The 8,748-nt window shown below is 38.8% G+C and overlaps 1 pseudogene; it reads left to right on the top strand.

Annotated features, from left to right (window-relative positions):
* Positions 1 to 1,850: 1,850 nt before the first annotated feature.
* LOC126087976 (heterogeneous nuclear ribonucleoprotein D-like) lies at positions 1,851 to 2,925 on the top strand (annotated as a pseudogene).
* The last annotated feature ends 5,823 nt before the right edge of the window (positions 2,926 to 8,748 follow it).

Below are 8,748 nucleotides of genomic sequence, written 5' to 3'. Positions count from 1 at the left end.
GTTTCCAAGGTTGTAATCTTTGCAATTCGAACCGCTGAACTTTCAGTTAGCAGCTGAGTGCTTAACCACTGCATCACCAGGGCTCCTTAGGTTCCATATACGGGCATCCATTTTGAGTGGTGCAGATTGAGTCAGAAATGGTGTTCTAGACCCTGCAGCTGCAGTGGTGACTGTCTGATTGTGGGAGACGCAGTAAGGCTCAGGGCCACAGTGACAGCCTTGGCATCCCAACTCTGAGGTGTGGTTTAGGGGTACTCTCCAGGAAACTCCGTCAAAGGTCTATTTCTTCAGTCCTTCCACGGACAAACCTCTCCTGCTTAAAGTAGCTAGAAAGGATCTTCTGGTGTCAAAATTACGGACTCTGACCAAGACCAGAGGGATATTTACCCTGAGACCAGAAGAACTAGATGGTGCCTGGCTATCACTACCAACCGTTCTAATCAGGGCCACATTAGATGGAGCCTGAGAGCATAGGAGAAAAATGTGAAACAGAACTTCAAATTCCTTTAAAAAAAAAAAAACAAAAACAGACTTCCTGGACTGGTTGAGACTAGAGGAGTACCCAAGACTACTGCCCTGAGATACTCTTCAAACCTTGAACTGAAACCAACCCTTGAGGCCACCTTGTAGCTAAATAATAGATTGGCTCACAGAATATTACCGTAAGTACTGTGCTCCTTTAAAAAATCACCTACATGAGACCAAATAATCAACAATGACTTTAAAACAATGATGAGAATGTAAGGGGGCGGAGAAACTAGACTAATGGAAATGGGACAATCACAATGGAAATAATGAGAATGTTCTCACGTCCTGAAGAATGTAACCAATGTCACTGAACAACTTGTATTGAAATTGTTAAATAGGAAGCTAAACTGCTGTGTAAGCCTTCATCAAAAACATAATATTTAAAATAATAATAATCCAAGAAAGAAAATTATATATATATATATATATATATATATATATATATATATATATATATATATATATATATATATATATATATATATATATATATGGAAACCCCAATGGCATAGTGGTTAAGTGCTAGGGCTGCTAACCAAAAGGTCAACAGTTCAAATCCACCAAGTGCACCTTGGAAACTCTATGGGGCAGTTCTACTCTGTCCTATAGGGTTGCTATGAGTCTGAATCAACTTGACGGCAATGGGTTTGGGTTTTATATACATATGTTTCATATATGTATATGTGCATATATAAGTTTCATATATAAAACCTCACAAAAAAAAAAAAAGACCAGAGGGATACATCCCAACTTCACAATAGTGGTTACCTCTGAAGAAGGAGGGAGGGGACTGGTATTAGGGAGATAGTCAAAGGGAACTATACGTTTTCTGTTTTTAAAAGAAAAAATTCTAAAACACAGCAAAATATTATCATTTATGTCAGTGTTTTTTTTAAAAAAAATATTACCATACCTTTCTATATGTTGAAATATTTTGTATCCTTAAAGAAAAAGAGAGTGTGGAAATCATGCGTGGTTACAGAACAGCTAGGAGGCTAAGGAGAGAAAGTCATTCTGGGTAGTACACAAAGCAAGGAAGCCATGTGAGAAAACAGTAATAAACCTGACTATGAAAGTCAAAATATTCTACATATTAAAAACTAGTCAGCCAAAAGAAACAGGAAATGTTTATAATTCATTTTACAAGCAAAAGCTTATTCCTATACACTGATTTTTAGAAACCATAAGAAAATGAACAACGAGGTAGAAAAATTATATGAACAGAAATCTCATAGAAAAAGACCTATAAAAAGTTCTTAAACTAGCTCTTCTGCCGCCATTTTAAATCCACTTCCACCCAACGCTCCGCCACAGCTACTGCTGCGACTGGGTCTGCGTGTCAGCACCCCGCTGCGACAACTCCGCCACCATGGAGGACACGAATGAATACAGCAACTTAGAGAAATTCGCAAGGGGATCCAAGATCGATGCGAGCAAGAATCAGCAGGATGACGGTCAAATGTTTATTGGAGGCTTGAGCTGGGATACTAGCAAGAAAGATCTATTTGTCTCGATTTGGAGAGGTTGTAGACTGCACAGTTAAAACAGATCTGGTCACTGGACGGTCAAGAGGATTTGGATTTGTGCGTTTCAAAGACGCTGCTAGTGTTGGTAAGATTTTGGAACTGAAAGAACACAAACTGGATGCCAACTTGACAGACCCCAAAAGGGCCAAAGCTTCAAAAAGGAAGGAACCTCCCAAAAAGGTTTTTGTGGGTGGATTGAGCCCAGATTCTTCTGAAGAACAACTTAAAGAATGTTTTGGCGCTTTCAGAGAGGTTGAAAATACTGAATTTCCCGTGGATACAAAAACAAATGAAAGAAAAGGATTTTGTTTTATCACATATACAGATGAAGAGCCCGTAAAGGAATTATAAGAAAGCAGATACCATCAAATTGGTTCTGGGAAGTGTGAAATCAAAGTTGCACAACCCAAAGAGGTATATAGGCAGCAACAGCAGAAAGGAGGAAGAAGTGCCACAGCTGGTGGGCGAGGTGGTACTCGGGGTCGGGGTCGAGGTCAGGGCCAAAACTGGAACCAAGGATTTAATGACTGTTATGACCAAGGATACGGAAATTACAGTAGTGCCTATGGTGGTGATTAAAACTGTAGTGGCTATGGCGGATATGATTATACTGGGTAGAACTATGGGAACTATGGATGTGGACAGGAATATGCAGACTACAGTGGCCAACAGAGCACATATGGCAGGGCATCTCGAGGGGGTGGCAATCACCAAAACAATTACCAGCCATACTAACGGAGGACTTTGGAGAAAACAGGAGGAGGTGTAAAGTAACCCATCTTGCCAGGATGACGTTGAAGATTGGTCTCCTGTTGATCTAAGATGATTATTTTGTAAAAGACTTTCCAGTGTGCAAGGCACAATTGTGTCCACGTGTACATAGCCGCCAATTAGTTTTCTTTGTTTTTACTTTGTCCTTTGCTGTCTGTGTTATGACTCGATGTAGGTATGTGTTTATACAAATTTTATGTGTATGATTTCATGTTAAACTTCAAATAAATGCTTCCTTATGTGATTGTTAAAAAAAAATTCTAGAAGTTTATGCTACACTTCACTGATAGTTATTAATTAAAATGCAAATTAAAACCAATTTGAGATACCATTTTTTACTTTCAAAATTAGTAAAGAACAAAAAGTTTGACAACAGTGTGTTCATAAGGATGTGTGGAAACAAGGCGCTCTCAAATGCTGCAAACCAAAAGCCAAAGCCATTGCCATCAAGTTGATTCCGACTCATGACACTGTAAGACAGAGTAGAACTGCTCCATAGGGTTTCCAAGGCTGTAATATTTACAAAAGCAGACTGCCACTTCTTTCTCCTGCAGAGCCAATGGTGGGTTTGAACCACTAACCTTTTGGTTAGCAGCCAAGCACTTAACCACGGCACCGCCAGGCCTCCTTCAGACATGGTAGATGAGCGTAGTACAACCTCTGCGGAGGGCAATTTTGCAAAACCTATCCAAACTGCAAATGTATCTGCATTGTGAATCTGCAGTTTTACTTCCAGAATTTTAGCCTACAGATATACTCACACATGTGTGAAATGAGACGTATACAAAATGATTTGTGAAAGCCCTGTTTGTAAAAGATTGGAAACAGCTTAAATGTCTACATGTAAGGGTAGAAGAGAGTAAATAAATGGTAGTATGTCCGTGCAGTGGAATTCTGTGCAGTGGTAAAAAACAGTGAGCCAGCTCTTCATGTACTGATCTGAAGAGATCTTTAAGACAGATAGATAAGGGAAAAATCATGGTGCAAAACACTACACACTTATGGTGCCATTTGTTTAAAAACAAGCTTAAAGTCTGTGTGCACACACAAAAAACGGGTAACACAGATTGCCTATGGGGAAGGGACATGGGTAGAGGGGAGGCTTTTCCTTGTGTGCGCATTTGTACCTCTGGAATTTTGAACGTTGCTCCTAAGAAATGCAGAAGATTTGAATAAATGAAAAGGCATATCCTGTTTTTGTTGTTGTTTATTCCCATCAAATCGATTCCAACTGTTGACAATCCCATGTGTGCAGAGTAGAACTGCCCCGTAGGGTTTTCAAGGCTGTGACTTTTTGGAAGCAGGCTGCCAGGCCTTTCTTCTGAGGTGCCTCTGAGTGATTTCAAACCACCAAACTTTTGGTTAGTCAAGCACTTAACTGTTTGTGCCAGCTAGGGACTCCTATTTTTAGGACGAGTTAATTTTTATTTTTTAAATACTTTTTATTGTGCTTTAAGTGAAAGTTTCCAAATCAAGTCAGTCTCTCACCCAAAAACCCATATACACCTTGGTACACACTCTCAAATACTCTCCCCCTAATGAGACAGCCTGCTCTCTCCCTCCACTCTCTCTTTTCGTGTCCTTTTCACCAGCTTCTAACCCTCTCCACCCTCTCATCTCCCCTCCAGGCAGAAGATGCCAACATAGTCTCAAGTGTCCACCTGATCCAAGAAGCTCACTCCTCACCAGCATCCCCCTTCTCCAACCCACTCTCCAGTCCAATCCATGTCTGAAGAGTTGGCTTCGGGAATGGTTCCTGTCCTGGGCCAACAGAAGGTCTGGGGGCCATGACCACCGGGGTCCTTCCAGTCTCAGTCAGACCATTAAGTCTGGTCTTAGGAGAATTTGGGGTCTGCATCCCACTGCTCTCCTGCTCCCTCAGGGGTTCTCTGTTGTGTTCCCTGTCAGGGCAGTCATCAGTTGTAGCCGGGCACCATCTAGTTCTTCTGGTCTCAGGATGATGTAGTCTCTGGTTCATGTGGCCCTTTCTGTCTCTTGGGCTCGTAATCCCCTTGTGTCCTTGGTGTTCTTCATTCTCCTTTGATCCAGGTGGGTTGAGACCAACTGATGCATCTTAGATGGCTGATTGCTAGCGTTTAAGACCCCAGACGCCACTCTTCAAAGTGGGATGTAGAATGTTTTCTTAATAGATTTTATTATGCCAATTGACTTAGATGTCCCCTGAAACCATGGTCCCCAGACCCCTGCCTCTGCTACGCTGGCCTTTGAAGCATTCAGTTTATTCAGGAAACTTCTTTGCTTTTGGTTTAGTCCAATTGTGCTGACCTCGCCTGTATTGTGTACTGTCTTTCCCTTCACCTAAAGTAGTTCTTATCTACTGTCTAATTAGTGAATACCCCTCTCCCACCCTCCCTCCCCCCCCTTCTCGTAACCACAAAAGAATGTTTTCTTCTCAGTTTAAACTATTTCTCAAGTTCTTATAATAGTGGTCTTATACAATATTTATCCTTTTGCAACTAATTTCACTCAGCATAATGCTTTCCAGATCCCTCCATGTTATGAAATGTTTCACAGATTCCTCACTGTTCTTTATCGATGCGTAGTATTCCATTGTGTGAATATACTATAATTTATTTATCCATTCATCCGTTGATGGGCACCTTGGTTGCTTCCATGTTTTTGCTATTGTAAACAGTGCTGCAATAAACATGGGCATGTAAAGGCTCTTATTTCTCTAGGATATATTCCAAGGAGTGGGATTGCTGGATCGTATGGTAGTTCTATTTCTAGCTTTTTAAGGAAGCTCCAAATCGATTTTGAAAGTGTTTGTACCATTTGACATTCCCACCAGGAGTGTAGAAGTGTTCCAATCTCTCCACAGCCTCTCCAACATTTATTATTTTGTGTTTTTTGGATTAATGCCAGCCTTGTTGGAGTGCAATGGAGTCTCATTGTAGTTTTGATCTGCGTTTCTCTAATGGCTAATGATCGTGAACATTTCCTCATATATCTCTTAGCTACTGAATGTCTTACGAGTTAATTTTGAAAAATACTACTTTTCTCTTAAATTATTCTATAAATTTAACATGATTCCCAATTGGAAAAAAAAAATTTTTTTTTTTAATCTAGTGAAGTAATTCTAAAGTTAATATAGTCTGTGAAGAAAGAGTCTAGCAATCAAGGCAAACACTTTACAAGAGAGGTTTTGTTTTTTTTTTTTAATTTGCTGTGGTCTGCCTATTTGACAACATTTATGCTGTCCATATCACCCCTAATTTTCTGACAAAATTAAATAATAATAAATAAAATGTTTAAAAAAAAACTAGCAAAACTCACAAAGTCACAAAGTCAGCAACCATGGCTATTCAATCAATGCCATCAAGAAAACATCAGCTATCATCTTACAAAATTTTAATAGGAGGCCCCATAGTATTTAAGATCTATACCTTTTACAGACCCAGCCCTTATAAAAATCAGCCTAACGCAATATTACAAAGGTCTAATTGATTATTCCCAAACTTATTCTCAACAAATAAAAGCAGCCTTCCAGGATCCCCTTCCTAAAAAAGGCCACATTCCTCATAACTAAGAACAAGGACACCTGGGACTCTAAAAAAATCAGCCCGCAAACCATGCTAAACAGGATTATTCCAGGTCCTACTCACCACACACACCACAGCCAATTTTAAAAATAAATAAATAAAAATAGACCCCTAGGTATACAGCTCCCAATTAAAGAGGGCCCCCTCTCAAAAACAGTCCTATAAACTAGTATCTGACTTAAAGCGCACATTTACTTAAAATCACTGTACCCCAAAAATAAATGACATTACAAAAATACACAGCTTCCACCCAAGACTCCAAAACAAACCCCCCCTAGATTTCCTTACCTCTTGCCTTGCTTAACTTTGTTAATAATTTTAATGATTATTATTACCTTTATCGACTCTAAAAAACACCCTGGTTATTCTTTTCACACTTTCCATTGACCCCTTTTTGCTCTAATACTAGGCATTCCACTTGATTGTCCACTAACAACAGATCTAAAAAAAACCTGTTTCTTTAGCCAAAACAAAATTATTTTTCCCACGTGGTGATAAAATTCATAGAAGTTTGCCGCCCAAGTATTCAAGACAATGTCATCTTGAGTATACATTCTATCCTCAATGCCAGTCAAGCCACTAACCTTAGTTCTTTTGTACATTGGATTATTCAAAACAAAAAGAGAGACATAATGATAAAAAAAAAAAAAAAAGACCCTTTGGTCTATCATAGTACCAAATCTCATTCTATCCTAAAAACTACTTTACCCCATCTAAAAACCTATGATTTAAGAATATTTTACATTTATCATATATTTTACATATATATTTGTATGTACAGCAAGTATATTCATATGTATAATAGAGCACAAAGGGGGCACAGTCATAGACACTTCCTAGACACATCTAAACACCTTGAGGGACCCAGTTACTAGGGCTGAGGGCTCGGGACCACGCTCTCAGAGGACATCTAGCTCAATCGGCATAACATAGTTAATAAAAAAAAATGTTCTACATCCTACTTTGGTGAGTAGCATCTGGGTCTTAAAAGCTTGTAAGCACCCATCTAAGATACATCTACTGGTCCCATCCCATCCAGAGCAAAGGAGAATGAAGAAAACCAGACACAAGGAAAATATTAGTCCAAAGGACTAATGGACCATGTGAACCACAGCCTCCACCAGCCTGAGCTCAGAAGAAATAGATGGTGTCTGGCTACCACCACTGACAGCTCTGACAGGGATCACAATAGAGGGTTCTGGGCAGAGCAGGGAAAAAATGTAGAACAAAATTCAAATTCACAATAAAGACCAGACTTACTGGTCTGACAAGGCTGGAGGAACCCCCAAGACTATCGCCCCCAGACACCCTGCTAACTCAGAACTGAAGCCACTTCCAAAGTTCACCTTTCAGCCAAAGATTAGGCAGGTCTATAAAACATTTATTTTTATAAAACAAACAATAACACACATGAGGAATGTGCTTCTTAGTTCAATCAAGTATACGAGACCAAATGGGCAATACCTGCCCAAAAGCAAAGAGGAGAGGACAGAAAGGGACAGGAAAACTGGACAAATGGACACGGGGAACCCGGGGTGGAAAGGGGGAGAGTGCTGACACATTGCAGGGATTGCAACCAATTTCACAAAATAATTTGTGTATAAATTTTTGAATGGTAAACTAATTTGTTCTGTAAACTTTCACCTAAAGCGCAATAAAGTTTTTTTAAAAAAAGGAAACTATCTAAATGTTCAAGGGTTAGAGGAGCATAAATAATGTAGAGCAGACATACAATGGGACCCTACTAAGCTTTTAAAAATAATTACATAGAACAGGGGTTGGGAAACTACAGTCATGGGCCAAATGAATTCACCACCTGTTTTTGTAAATACAGTTTTATTGGAATATGGGGGGAAAAAAAGTCATCATAAATAAGTGTAAAGTTATAAAACAAAGTTTGAATTCTACTTTCAAAATTATTAAAATTCTTCAAAATAAACAGTTCAGCTTCTATAGTCTTACAAAATCTTAGATAATCTCACAGCCCAACAAGACAAAACATGTACTATAATTCACAATGTTGTTCTGTGTACACCAATCTTAAGAGGTAACTAACAATTTCAAGATACTTAAGAAACAATTACAAATAATTCGTCAGATTAGACAAGCCCAAACTTCTCAATAAACAAATATTATCTAGACTTAGATCATGGTTTAATAATTTTTTTTAATGGATTAAAATAAGTATGTTTTCCTTGCTTATTGTCAAGATTTGTTTTATTTGTACTTTATACTAATTTAATTTCTAGGCTATATACTTGTTATGGATTGAATTGTGTCCCCCCAAAATATGTGTAGTAAATCCTAACCTCTAATGCCTGTGGTTATAATCCCACTTGGGAATGGATTGTCCTTGTTAT

Source organism: Elephas maximus, chromosome 13, assembly GCF_024166365.1.
Source record: "Elephas maximus indicus isolate mEleMax1 chromosome 13, mEleMax1 primary haplotype, whole genome shotgun sequence".
NCBI lineage: Eukaryota > Metazoa > Chordata > Mammalia > Proboscidea > Elephantidae > Elephas > Elephas maximus.
The sequence above is the reverse complement of the archived record's forward strand: the minus strand, read 5'-3'. Positions and strand labels throughout refer to the sequence as shown.